This window comes from Crocodylus porosus, unplaced genomic scaffold (assembly GCF_001723895.1).
Source record: "Crocodylus porosus isolate Cpor-Errol unplaced genomic scaffold, CroPor_comp1, whole genome shotgun sequence".
Lineage (NCBI taxonomy): Eukaryota > Metazoa > Chordata > Crocodylia > Crocodylidae > Crocodylus > Crocodylus porosus.
This window is the reverse complement of record NW_017728947.1, coordinates 76,064,986-76,079,484: the sequence shown is the minus strand read 5'-3', so window position 1 is coordinate 76,079,484 and position 14,499 is coordinate 76,064,986. Positions and strand designations below refer to the sequence as shown.

The window sequence follows — 14,499 nt, the reverse complement described above, 5'->3', positions numbered from 1 at the left end:
AAATTGGATGCTTATCTTGCTGGGATCCTAAGACCCCACCTGATTTCCTGCCCTTTGGGCAGAGGGCTGAACTCGATCTTCCACGGTCCCTTCCAGCCCTAATGTCTGTGAAATCTATGAAGAGTTCTCCTAAACTACAGACTGCGTGTACCTTCAACTGTAGGAGACTGCACCATGGCTTTAAAACTTCAGAATGCTTTCCACTGCCTATCAGCATCACATCTACCACAGGTTCAACTTCAGGTAATTTTTCTTTACCTGATCTTTAATGTGATCTTGGTTGCAAGAGATTGGTCAGATGGGACAAAGAAAAAGTTTATCTGGATCACCTGCATATTACTGGCACTTGAGCCCATGGTACACAGCCAGTTCACTTAGTGGAGGCATACAGGTATTGGAAAAAAATAGGACAGTGGAATTGCACAAGTAAGCAGTGGAGATGCGGTTTTTCATAGTTACTTGTTGCAGACATCCCTCTAGGAGGGGTTCAAATTCTTTCAGTACATAAATTTGGGATCCTGATGCTTCTCCTCTAGGAAACAGCAGCACCTCATGGTTAGCATCAAATGCTACAGAGAGGTCCAAGGGGATGAAAACAAGGACCTACCTTCTATTCACTGACAGGAGATGTCATAAATCAGTGCTTCTCAAGAAGTTCCAGTTCAGATGTCTTTAGCTGAAATCAGACTGCGAGGTCTAAATGTTAGTTTCAGTGGATGAACTAGCTCTGCTCTGAGTGTGCTCAAAAATGGGAGGCTGGACATAGTGGATGGTATCTGCTTAGAGCAGATGTATTCAGGATGGATTTCTTCATTGCTGGTTGAACTACTGCATGTCTGACCATGGGTTTTCATGGAAGGTTTCCCCTCAAAGTATTCACCTGGTAGACTTGCACGAAGTCTGACAGAATGACTGCCTGAGGTGGCAGAGTTGTAGGAAGTATCTTTCCCATTCTTCATGCTCCCCCATTTGTATCAGCAATCTCTACCCATCATGAGAAATAAGATATTGTACACTCCCAATAATTTGGTCTTTGGGACCTCACCCTACAGACTTCAGACAAAAATCCCCTCATCCCAGGAATCCACTCTCCCCCTCAGCAGCTTTTAAAAGAAAATAGGTAGGGAAAGCTTTGTGTTCAGATGATCCCAAAATACTGAGCTGCAGACTTTCCCTTTCCAATCCAGCTACCTGTTCCTCAGCACAAGATAGGCCTGGAACTAGACTCCATTTTTAACCTAAACCATGGAATCAAAGAGTGACACTCGTGGATTCAACAGGCCTGACATGTTGCTTGCATTTCAGCCTCTGGCCATTTCTCCCACCAGCTACTCAAAGCCACTCTCAGGTCTACTTCCAAGCAAGGACATATATTTGCCTTTCCCTGGTGGTTTTCTCTTGCAAATCCAAGGAGGCAAAAAAGCAATTTGCATGAACCAGTAGGATGGCAGTAGGTTTCCCAGCTGGCAGGAACAGAAAATGAAGGAAAGTTCAGTTCCTGAATCCCCAAATCAGATCCCAGAGAGCCTCCTCCCAGAAACATCCAAACTTCCTGACTCCCAACCATGCTCCAAACTCTCCATCACCAGAGATGTCTTATCACCACACCGCCTCTCAGGCCGGCTAAATGATACCTGTCCTTAGTGGCAAGACGTAGGGGGTACACGTGAACACCTCCAAGAGCGCTGGTGCACCCGGACAGCCAGCACTCCCCACTTAGGCGACAGGGCAGGCAAGAGCAACAACCAGAGAGTGGGGGTGCCAGGAGAAGTGATGCCTGAGGCCCCCCTGCAGCCGATTGTGCTGACCAGCGCGGGGTGTTCCCCCGCAGCTAATCACACTGACCCGGAACTGCCAGCACAATCCCCCGTGGAGGGTCCCTCTCCCCAGTCACTGACTGGCTGCTGTGGGGACAAGTGTCCCCCCCCCCGACTAAGGAGGCAACAGTTGCTCATGCCAGTCCTCCAGACTAACTTGTTAGTCTCCAAACAAATCTCAATTCCCTTGCTGAACAGTACCCATCCATGCAGAGCAGCATATGGCACTCCCTTTCCAGCACTAATCACTCCCACCCTCTTTTACCCCCCACCTCTCCCCAACTACTGGACATCACAGCATCCATGCTCTACCTCATTACCCCAGAATCCACACAATAATCCCAGGCTTCCACTAGCATCGCCCTATTGTCTACTCAAACACCTCCAGAAATCTATCCATCCCTCTAACCCACCATGCAGAAGGCAGGGCAGGGTGGCACTTTAGAGATTAACTGGTTCAGGGAGGCATGAACTTTCCTCTACTAGCATCTGACAGATTAGTTTGTTGCCCATGAAAGCTCATGCTACTCTGAACCAGTTAAGGGCTAAGGAGCCACCCTGGCCTACCTTCTGTTTGATTTCAGACTAACAAGACTAACTACCTCTCCAGCCCACCATGTTTTATACTGCTGTATGCCCTATTCTACCATTGCTTTGGGAAGAGTTTATTGACCTTAAGGTGAAGGTAGTCATAAGCAACTTATTTGCAAATATAAACTGCCTCATAAGAAACCACATGATGCTGCACAAAAAGTTACAGCATGCTTGCTTGGGATACCACCTCAGGGCCTGGAAAAGGAGTAGGAGACAGGAAAAAGGGCTGTGAATGAGAAGAAGTAAAACAGCACAGCAAATGCCTCTTCTCCCACGCAGGTGTGACAGATAAACATAATAGGCAGCTGCCCAGGGTCTTCCTATGAAAGAGATGGCCTTGTCTGAGCCCATTCTCCGGGGTTCAGTAAGCACTCTCCTTCTCTTCCAGTTCTTAGAATAGCTGTCAAATGGTAAGGAGAAGAAAAATAGCCCTACTGGACTGTTTAGTGCCCTTTCTTTTGTTTAGGAAACTAAGAGCAAATAAGAATCTATTTGTACCTTTCACAACTCATTGTTTAAGACAAATGCTTCATCCTGTTCCTGGGAGCTGCTGTAAAAATCAAGGAGAGTGGCAGGATGCCCTGAGAAAACTACTCTATGGACTAGAACTGGTGCAGAGGAAGATGGAGTATTTCCATACTTAGAGCACAAAGGCTGTGAACCCTAATGTACTACTAGGAACTTCGCTTTCTTCCAGTACAGAAGAAAAGGAAAGAAAAACACCACAAACTGCTGGGTTCGCCCTAGAAAACACAATGCTCACAACTGCAACATCTATCTTCTCTCCACCAGCAACCTGTTACATCAATGATCAGTAGAACAAGTACATGAGGAGGCTCAGTGGAAACTGAACTGCTAACACCTTTAGCATCTTGGTGTTGGCGACACCCTTTATGCCTCCTAGGACCAAAGCCAAGTAAACATATTAAAAAGGCTTGAGTACTAAAAAGCAATAAGAAAATACTGCCACAAAGGAGGCAGAGGCAGTAGGAGAACTTTATAAGGGATCTGCTGATACAGGAACAGGTTTCCCTTTAAAGAGATGCAAGGACAAATCAGCCCATAATTTTCAAAACATATGTTTTTTCACTAACTGCATTTTGCCCCTTTGTTATATTGTGGATGTCATAAGCACCTAAAAGAAAAAGAAAAAACTAGTACAATCTAGTAGTCTAGTTCTCCTGACTCAACAAACAAACTCTGCTGGAAAGGAAAACCGAGCTGGACCATGCCATCCCAGCCAGTTTTCCTCTGCAGTTCCTTCATCTGTCTTAGACAAACTAAAAAGTTATATAGGGGATAGAAAGAATGATGCAACAAAGCAGATGGAACAACAGGAGGAGGGGAAAAAAAGCAAAAACAGAATCCAAAGAGGAGAGCTGAAGTCTGATAACCACCCCTTTCTTTCAGGGATCTCCAACTCTCAAGAGGATGGAAGGACACAAATGGAGAAATGAAGCCAAGGACAGACATAAGGACTCCTTACTTCAGCCCATGGATCCCCTCCTTTCCCTGTCCACTGTCCATCTTTCCCTTCTCCTAGTATACCTGATCTGGCAGCCTCTCCAGCTAGTCTGGTACCCATGGCTGCATGCAGCACAGAACCCAAAGCTGCTGAAATGGGCACTGCATATGGTGCAGTCCAGCCAGTGAGAGCCACACTGCACATGATAGCGACCCCAGCTGGACTGCTCCACACATGGCTCTGGGATATGTGCCACACAGTGCCCGGTCCAACGGGGACCCATGCTGCACATGCTATTCATAGGCACTGGATCAGATAGCTAGTGGAGGGGAAGGTGGTGAGATAGTCCATTAGTCTGATTCAGACTGACCTAACAACACTTATGCAACTCATGGGACAAAATGAGTGTGACACCCTTGCCTTACTCTCTCCACCCTGTAATGTTGGAAAGCAACACACATAACTAGTGTTACAGGGCTATTTTCTGCTCTCATTCTTTGACCAGACTCCCAGTGACAGCAGTGGAATCCCATCAGAAGCTCAAGAGTATGTGGCCTTCACCTGAATTCCCAACCCAGGGGACCAAATCCTATTCCTAGCACATGCTTCTCCAACTCCTATAAGAATCATATGAATGTAGCTAGAGAGTACCTGGCCATGATACAAGAACATACTATGGCTTCCTAATGGCATCCAAGCACCTCTTGCACAGTAATGAGCTGGGCGCTGGATTATATGAGCTCAGTGCCTTTCCAACACCATAATTCTAAACCTCATCTCATTTGACAGGCTGAGAAAAGCCTTAGACAGAGAAAAGGGAAGGGACCTACCCAAAACAACAAAGCAGACAGTGGAATAAACAGCAGAACCCAAGCACCCATCTGAGAATCCTGTGACTTAACCACAAGACTATCCTTCCCATAATTAAGCCCCAAACATCAGTTGAACATAAGAGAAGTGAAGAACCAGTGAAAACTAGTTTATCCTGACTTTAATATGATGCACTGAGCACTAGTTAAGAGCCCCAGTGAGAAGTTCAGTGTAAACTGCTGGACCATAACTGTTGTGCTCGATAGAGGTGCCTTGTAAAAGGGTCATGAGATTGATCCCCAGGCATCCATTATAAAAGCAAATTACACTTCCCAAACAGTAAGGGCCTGGTCAGGCAGGGGTTACTGCAAGGGGGGATTGGGCTGCTGTAGCAGGCTCTGGCGGTAGCACAGCTTGTGAGGTAATGTGAATTCCTTGGCTCTCACTGAACACCTGAATTCTTTGGAAACCACAGGAATCCAGCAGAGAAAAGGTAAATATCCCAGTGGAGCCAGTGCTAATTAGCAAGCAAGGCTACTGAAAGAGGGGGCGCTGCAGACTCTGGAGTTCAGCGAGCTCAGACAGCAGGAAGGCAGCCCACTGTCAGACATTATGAGGCTCAGCTGCCGGCTCCGGCATTACTGGAGCTCTCATGTTGCTCTGGAATACATTCACTCCCCCCTCAGCTGCTGCTCCTTGGGCCCATCACAAGCACATTTGGTTTTCAGCTCAATTTTTATTTTGTTTTTTACAGTTAAAAAACAAACAACCAAACAACCAACCTCTTCATGGTTTTAGTGAAAGTCAGACTAAAAAGTTCCTGCTGGGCCAAGACCTCTCCAGAGTTCAGGCCTAGAAACAGAGCTGCCTAAAAACTGGTAATTTAGATAAAAGATCCAGCTTTAAAAAAAACCACACAGAGTAAATCTATTTTTATTGAATACCAAAATCTTCACCACTGTGCAGCAGCACTCCCTGATGGTCTGCAACAGCAATAGTACACACTTCCCAAAGCCACCAAGGATGAAGTGACCCCCTCACAAAAAAAGTCACTGAAACAGCCTGTGTTTTTCCATTCCACAAGATGCTGAAGAGACAAAATGAAAAACTAGGAGTAACATAAAGAAACTACCCCCACTGCGTTGGAGTCGGTGGATAGACAATGGGCAACAAAATGCATTTAAATACTGGCTTGGCCCCTCTCTCAGTTGTGCTCCTAGTTCAGGCATACTGGATGAAGCAGGATCCAGCCAACTTTTGGAAAGACCAAAAGAGAGCAGAGACTTCCACTTGCCTGTGCCTGGATGCTAACTCCCAGTAGATAGCAGGTAGCCTTCAAAGTCAGTTTTGGATGCCAATCTGCAAATACTCCATGGTTTAACTCTTAAATTTTATCTAGATTAGGATTTAAAGGGATGGGAAATAATATATAGAGAGGACACACTTTAGGGTCACAGTACACTAGACAATAGAAACTAACGCATACTGAACTGATTAAAGTCTAGACTCCCCAGTGATTTAAATATCTAAGACTTTTTTTTTTTTTTTCTAGAAAAACCTCACCGAGTTAGAACATAAGTTGTGGTTGATGTAGATAAAAGCTCATTGGTAAAACCATATGGTCAGTCTAGATTATCAAAATTGCCCCTCCTGGCCTTAATATATTATATTCACCAGTTTAACGCATGTTAAATCCAATATGTATTGTCCATTCAGCAGATAAAAGCTTCAGACTTTTGCATAGATGCAGGGGAAGCCTTTCCTTTTGCTCTCCCTCCTGACATTTTATACAGAAAGAAATGCACAGTGCAGGCTTGCAGCTTATATTTCTTCCATTTACTCCATTCTGGGATCTTACATCACTTAATGCCAAGTCTGGTTGTACCATGAGAAATCAGATGCAGCAATGCCTAGTGAGGCACTCAAGTCTCCAGCTTCTATACAATCTCCAGTTACTCCCCACCCCCAAAAAAAGCACTGGCTACTACCAGCCACTATAATCAATTGCCTAAAAACACCAGACATCCTGAACAGGCCTGGCACTGGCCATCGCAGCTACATGAAACCTGGCATTTGAGGGGTACCTTTCAGAGGGGTGCAAAGAAAGTTGGGAATGAAGCAAATACAGAGAATCAACATAAAAAAGCCAGGCAGGGATTACTGCGAGGGGGTTACTGCCAGATTACACTTTGGAAACTAACTGAGCTTTCCCCAGGACAACCTGGGAATGTAGAGGTATTCTCTCTCCATTCAGTAAAGAAGGTCTGTAAACCTGGCTCTCTCATATATAGCAAAATATAGCTCCTCTACTTACTACTTTTAAACTATGTCCATGCTATTCCACCAAGTTTTCATTCCATATCATTCCTCTACAACCCAGGTGCACTGCCACTCCCTGCTCCAGTTACTAAGCTCTGCTGCTGCTATAGGTGTTTATACGGCTCAATGCTAACTGGGAAGCCAGAGCGCCGAACAGGAAGCCAGAACCTGGTGGCTGCAAAATCTTAACTTTTCTCCTAGTGTCTCAGCTCACAAATCCAGGGTAAGGGAAAAATAGCAAAGGGTATTGAAAACAACATAGGCTACTAGTGACACCTGGAGGCCATGCACAGGAGGGAACAGCACCTCTCAATGTTCTTCCGTAACTCCTATGATGAGGCTGAGGCTGCTTCTTGCTCCAGCTGATTGATTTATTTGCTGGTGGGGATTGACAGCACCTGCTGCACCAACACTCTATACCTGGAGATGTGTGTGAATAGGGGAGACTCATTGAGAAGCATGGTAAAATGGATCAATTCCTGTCATTTTAAAATGCTTATATAAGCCCCACTGCAAGGTCCCAGCTCTGAGGTAGGTACAGGTCTGCAATCCAGAGTCACAGCTGTCCCTGCCCAGGGGCCACACACCCTTTGCTGTGCCTTCTGCACCAATTAAATGTCATGAATTCTGTAGCTGATAGACATATAGCGCACACAACATAGCTGACTTTGCACAGAAGCATGGAAACTTTTCACAGTGCCCAGAGTAACTTCCATATACAGCAATTTATCCAACAAGATCCAAGGTGGAAATGTGACTGCTGAGAAAGAACAGTTAAATAATTATTCTACAGAAACATAAGCTCTTGGTTGTATTGCTCAGAGCTGCCGTTCCTGGACCAAATTTGTCCCACATGCTCAAGATTAAAAAACATTTTGGCTTGTAGTAGTGGATCCTAGGCAACCAAGAGCCTAAAAGGTTGAGTGGGCCTAACCAAAGCAATCTCTTCTTGAATACATGAATTCAAGAATACAGAATCCCACCACATTAACAGGGAAGGACAATCAGTCACAGAATCTGTATGGACACTACATCTGTGTCCCAGAGAGCGGCAATAGCATAACAAACCATTCATTCCTTGAGAAACTGTCTACTGATTCTGCTCTTGGTGATGGACATAGTTGCCTAACTGCTTGGAGGTACATGCAAAAAGAGTCCTATTTGGTCAGTCAATACAAGAAACTCTAATGAAATTAGCCTCTGATCTGGTGGCCTACACTATGGAAAAGCAGCTGAGATGTAGATGTGTGTGTTAATTGAGCAACACATTGCTGCCCTATCTATTCCTTTTATGGATATGGTAATCAAAGCAAAATGAGCTTTTAAGTAAGGTCAGGGAAGCCTTCCTAGCTAATTTGTAGCCATCTGTGATAGTTATCCAAGTGGGTCTTGGACTGTGAGTTAATACAGGCTGCTATCTGACTTCCAACAAATACTTGCTAATGTAGGGTGTTCTTAGTTCAAGCCAAATAGAAATAGGCAATGCCTACACTACAATTAGTGTGTGAAACTCATTTGCAGGCTTAAAAAGCAACAAGGAGAGGCTTATAATGAACTCTAATTTCCTACCTAAGGTGATTTTGGAGTAATCCAAGGATAAACCCACATAGGTGACATCCATATATAAAAGAAACTTAAGAGGCTGGATCATTCTGAGCCTCCTACCTCAAATAAGGGCTGCAGGATGTTGGTAAGGGGAGCAGGTTGGTAAAGGCTCAAAAAGAGAACCCATCAACTTACCATTACCATTTTAATGCTCCAAACAACAAAGCACTCTCAAAACTGAGGATAAAACCTGCACCAGGCATCTCAGATTTTTGGCCTCCATAAGGTTGGAAAATATGGGGAGCCCTTGCACAGGATGAACAGGAAGGTGTTTCAAGCAGATAGAAAGTTCAGCTTTGGACAGACTGGTACTATCAGGGATGAATGCTAGTTTTGAGATACCCCTGCAAAAAACGTTTTAGGTTTCACGTAGTCAAGTACCAAGTCATTCAGTAACAGTGAACATTTCCTGCTCTGGAGTAGAGTAATCTGAATCTCAGTGGAACATCTGCTCTCAGTGAAATGAATCCAGTTCCAGGTGCAGAAGCCAACAACTGTTTTGGGAGACTACATTGGATAGGATAGCAGAGCCACAGACAACTTTGCCTAACAGATTCAGCAGATCTGAATACTAGGACTGTCTGGCCCGTGCTAGGTCTATCATGATGATATATTGTATTCTGCCTCAGTTTTGTGAGGACCAGTAATACTGTGAGGACTAGTAGAAATCTATATTATTGCTTATGAGGATGAGAAACACAGACAACTGGGAACCTGAACTTGTGTCCACCCACCCTTATAGCAGAATTTTCAAAGCTCGCTGTGGATTGTGGGGGGAAGGTTTCCTGGTTTTGTGGGGTTTGTTTGTTTGTTTGTTTGTTTTGCAAACAGATGTATTGGGAGGGAAGGGGTACCTTCTCCACTGTTTTTTCAGACCACTACATATGCTTAATCACACTTTTAACTGAAAAGTGAAAAGAACTGCTGCTGTCCATTCAGCCTTGTGGATCACAGTTTGAGACCTACTAGATATTCTTAGGACTAGAAGGTGTAAAGTTACTAGTGTGATCTGGCACATAATGCACCACTCCTATAGTCATACAGCTCCTTGAAAGAACAAAGAACAATTTTGTTGCCCCTTTCCTGCTCATGTAGTGGTTTTGGTTTTTTTATGGTGCTGCCTTAACACCTGACTTGCTGATTCTCAAGAAAGGGAAAAAAGAAAGCCTTGTCATACCAGGCCAATTGCTCTCAGATCCAAAATGTTTAATCTTCAGGCTTGTTTTTTAAAGAGATTATAGTCATTGAAATTCTAATCAACCAAGAAAAGGTTCACCCCACTTCAAGCAGAAGAGCCTTAAAAAGAACCTTGCCAACAGATCTGAAGAAGGGGAACACTGCTGGGCACTTAAAGGGTTTCGTTTCAGGTTAGGGAAGTAAATCTCCTTGTGAGCCCATACATTTCATGTCCCTCTCGTGGTGTAAGCAGGGAGGTACCAAATTCAACCAGCCTTTGTATGGATCATTGTGGATATCTACCATGAGATAAGACAAATGAGCACAAAGCAAAGTATCACTGAAGCAACCAAGATGTCCTTGCCGCTTTTGTTGGGTAGACTGGAAGTTTATTTGATCAGGTTCAGTACTGTCTGAAGTCTTTGCTATGGAATATAGTTACTTGATTATCCAGGTGCTCTTAAAGAAATTCCATGCCAGTAAGTAAGGCAGGCAGCAGGTTTGACTGTCTCAAGGAGTAGCCGCACAGGTACGTTTCAGATATAGAATGGGAACTCGATACCACCGTCTTCAAAGAGGAGGTTTGCATGGTGGCCTAGGTCTAAAACCCCCAAGGACTGAAACTATAAGTGACCTTGTCATGACTACTAGTTTCCATTGCCTGCATCACCCCATCAGAAATGTCCAACACCGCCTATTAAGATGATCTGGTTGTTAAGTGGGCCGTCTGCCATCAGGTATTTCACTTGCTACTGGTACTCCTTTGGAAATGTATCTATCAAAGTGGAAAGTTTGTCTCGACTCAAAAAAAGTCATTGTCTTTAACATTAGTACTTGGTAATTTGCTCACCTTCATTTGTAGGTTAATGGATAAATGTAATCTTACGGACAAATGGATCAAAGCTGTTTATGGGGTCTCTCACAGGGGTGGACTTCTAAGCACCCTACTGCTTTGTCTTCTCCTGTACTTCACAACCAGGCATTGAAAACTGATAAAAAAATATTCAGATCCCTTGAAAGGGACCCAGCATCTTCTCTCTTATAGCCTTAGAGGCAAGCTGATATCTTCCAGACGGGTTCTCTAACACAGCAAATCAATCACTGACTGGTATACCAAACATCCTTGGAGATGCAGCACACAATATATGCAAGAATTTGTGCTGCTTCTTTTGTGCAACCTTCAAGGGAAATTTCAAGTCCTGAAATTCATGCATTGTTGATAACTGAAGTGGACTTGCAGCTTTATCAGGGAGGGAGGTGAAAGAGAAAGAGAAGGATATTGAACAGTAGATGTGCACCAATATACATCCGATATTGGATCAGCACCGATATAAAGAAAATTGAATCGGAAACCGGCCTGATGTGGCCAATAAATGTCCATGCGAGTGCACAGCCACAGCACAGCATGCAGGCAATGAGGGGCACAGCCCAGCAGCTTGGAGAGCTGCATGCAGCTGGTTAGTCTGTTGTCGTGGATGGGAAGGGGGGAGAACCAGATCAACACCCCCTGCAGCGAGGGAGGGAGTAGGGCAGGGGCTACCCAGCCAGGATGGGATGAAGACACAGCTCATCCAGGAGGTGGGGGGCAGTTGCATCTCCCACCACTGTGTGCCCCATGGATCTGTGCAGGGGGAGGCTCCAGCTGCAGGCTGGAGCTGATGCTGTACTGTGTTCTCTTGGCAGGAGGCTGGGCTCTGGGTGGGCAATGGCGACACTGAGGGAGGTTGGGGGGGGGCTGTAGCCCCCCTCCCCCTCCCCTATTTCACCTTAGCCTCCCCTCCCAGTGCTGCTGCTGCCGCCTGCCCCAAGCCCATCCTGGACAAGCCTGCCACCAGGAAGAGCACAACACAGCCCTGGCCCCAGTCCACAGCTGCAGCCCCCTCCTGCCCTCCCCAGTGCAGATCTGGGAGGGCACACCTCCCCTGTGCCCTCCTGGGGTGTGCACAGTGGCAGGAGATGCCCCTTACCCATGCCTCCTGGATGAGGCACAGCTCACACCCACACCCTGCCCAAGCAGTGCCTGCCCCACTCCTTCCCTCACCAAAGGAGGCATTGATCTGCACCCCCCCACGCCCCTTCCCTTCCCATCCACCACAACAGACTTACCAGCTGCACGCAGCTGTATCAAAAATTGGACTGGTATCAGCCGATATGCATCCTTAAAAAATGGGCTATCGGTAATCGGCCCCCAAAATCTCTATTGATACACCCCTTGAACAGAGGTTTTGCTCAGGAGAAGGTCATTCAGCACTGACCACCTGCAAGTTGCAGCCACTGGAGCCACGCAACAGGGAAACAGAATGGGTAGGGGAAGAATCCCCAAATAACGTTTGGAGATACGAAGGAAGCAAGCACTGTCTTAGGATGGGGGTGCTTGCAAAGAATGCGTTCCTGACCAGACATAAAGGCTCTACAAAACCACCTGATGCAATGACTCTTTACAGCAGGAGTCAATAGCCTTTTAGGAGCAGCAGGCCAAATTAACAGAGCTCAGTTTAAAGGTAAGCTGCAGCTTCTGACCTGAGTGCTGCTTCTTCCCCAACATGCTGTTGAAGTATCCTGCTGCCAAGTTACTGCCATCACCTCAGCTTCATGGGCTGGTGCAAATTACTCGGGGGCCTGTATCTGGCCAAATCTGCTTTATTGTAAGGACAACTGAACTGCAGCAAGTTAAAACAGGTGCATGGCAAAGCAGGTACTTGCCATGGGGCAGCTGAGGCATGGTAGCTGCTTGTATGCACACTCTAGCTTTGCAATAAGTGAAAGCTAAGCTACAGCAAGTGAACCCAGTTTCATTTAGGACTAGCCTACCCCAGTTTAGCTTTCACTTCTAGCAGAGCCAGAGTGGGCAGACAGAACCACCAACCCTCAGCTGCTCCATGGCAAGTACCTGCCCCACTTTCTCACTTGTGGGCTCTACTGTTTGCCCACATCTCCCCTCTCTCACACGGCAACAAGTAACAGAGCCAATGGCAGTCTGGTCAAACTCATTATGTTGCTTCAATGTGAAAAAGGTCTATACCTATGCCCAAGTGTAAAGAAGAGTTAGTCTGCACCAATATAATGGGGACTGTCACCATCAACAGTAAGTGTAGAGACAATGACACAAAGTACCTTGTTAGCCAGTCAATGATAATATGCAGTACTGAAAGTAACACAAGGCTTGGTCTTAGACAATACCACCTGAGCTGCTTTTGATTTTGGTACCAAGGTACTAGAGAGTTGCCTTTTACTTGTGTCCCTTCGCTAACAGATCCCAAAATGAATCATGACAACTCTAAAGCATCTTAGGTGCTAATAAAAGTCATCTGTGTCTGGCATAATCTCTGGAACAATGCTAACTCCTACTTTCACCAGATGTTAACACTGACATAGTACCAAACAGGATGCATTCTGAGAAGCAGCCAAAGAGTTTGGACCAGTGACACAGTTCACCAGGGTACCGAATGACAAGGACGAAGGGTCACTGAATTTCTCCCAGAGTCAAAAGCAGCCTGCACTGACGTCTACGACATAAAAAGCTTCAACCTCACCACCCTCAGTCTCTGGGTACGCTTAAAGAAGGAATGACATATGGAACTTGCCAGAATGTGCCCTTTCCCCAATATATCTGATACCACTAGTGTCCACAAATAATCAGTACAGCAAAGTCCCATGATGGAGAAGTTTAATTCTGGTGATTTGGCCTTTGTCACGGTCCTAATACTCCTGCTTAGGGAGACCCTAGGTCAACTAAGTTTTATTTCTCCCTTAAAACCAAAATAAGAATTTACTTTATATATAAACACCCTGTATACCTGCACTAATTTCTAGGGCAGGGAGGGACATTAGGGGAGGGAGGGACCTCGTAAGATCATCGGGTCCAGCCTCTGCTCAAGGAGCAGGAAGTCAGCTGGGGTCAGATCACCCCAGCTAGACAAGCATCCAAGCATTTCTTAAAGGTATCCACAGTAGGTGCTTGCACTACTTCTGGGGGAAATTTATACCAGACTCTGGAGACTTGGACAGTAAAGAAGTTTTTCCTTATGTCCAGTCTAAAATAGTCTTCCAGCTGTTTTTGACCATTAGACCTTGTCTCCCCTTGGGGTGCCCTGATGAACAGACATTCTCCCCGTTCCTGATGCACGCCCCTTACATACTTATAGGCTGCCACCAAGTCACCCCTGAGCCTTTGCTTCTCCAGGCAGAAGAGTCTCATGCCTCTCAGGCTCGCCTCATAAGGCCTCTTCTCTTGACCTCTAATCATGCACGTGACTCTCCTCTGGATTCTCTCAAGCTTCTCTTTATACTTAATACTAAAGTCTAAAGTGAATTGTACACAAGAGAAGCAGACACTGTAGGAGTTCTCTCTCATAGCTATAGTAGTAAGAAAAAACAGAAGTGACTGAATCCAGCTCCACCTTTTATGCCTTTGGGCAGGAGGGACAAGGGCACCAAGGGAATAGGCACAGCCACAGAGGACAGCACCCACAGGGAAAAAAAATCCATTTTTAGGAAAAGACACTGTGGCAGCTTGTAGCAGGCTGCAGGGCCAGAGGCTCAGCTGCCTGCAACATCCTGCCAGACAGATGAAGAATGGAATTTGAACAGACACTCACTCACAAGAGTACTTTATTACCAAGGTCTTCCTCTTTTCCACAACCAAACCACCTAAATTGGCAAATCAGCACCATACCTACAGGCTAGGGAACTCCCCTCTTGTCAGCACAGAGG

General features: G+C 45.6%; 1 protein-coding gene across 6 annotated transcripts in view; it reads right to left on the bottom strand.

Annotated features, from left to right (window-relative positions):
- The window catches only part of TTLL5 (tubulin tyrosine ligase like 5), a 170,208-nt gene that overhangs the window by 142,608 nt on the left and 13,101 nt on the right, over window positions 1–14,499 (bottom strand). The gene's annotated exons all lie outside the window — the stretch shown is intronic.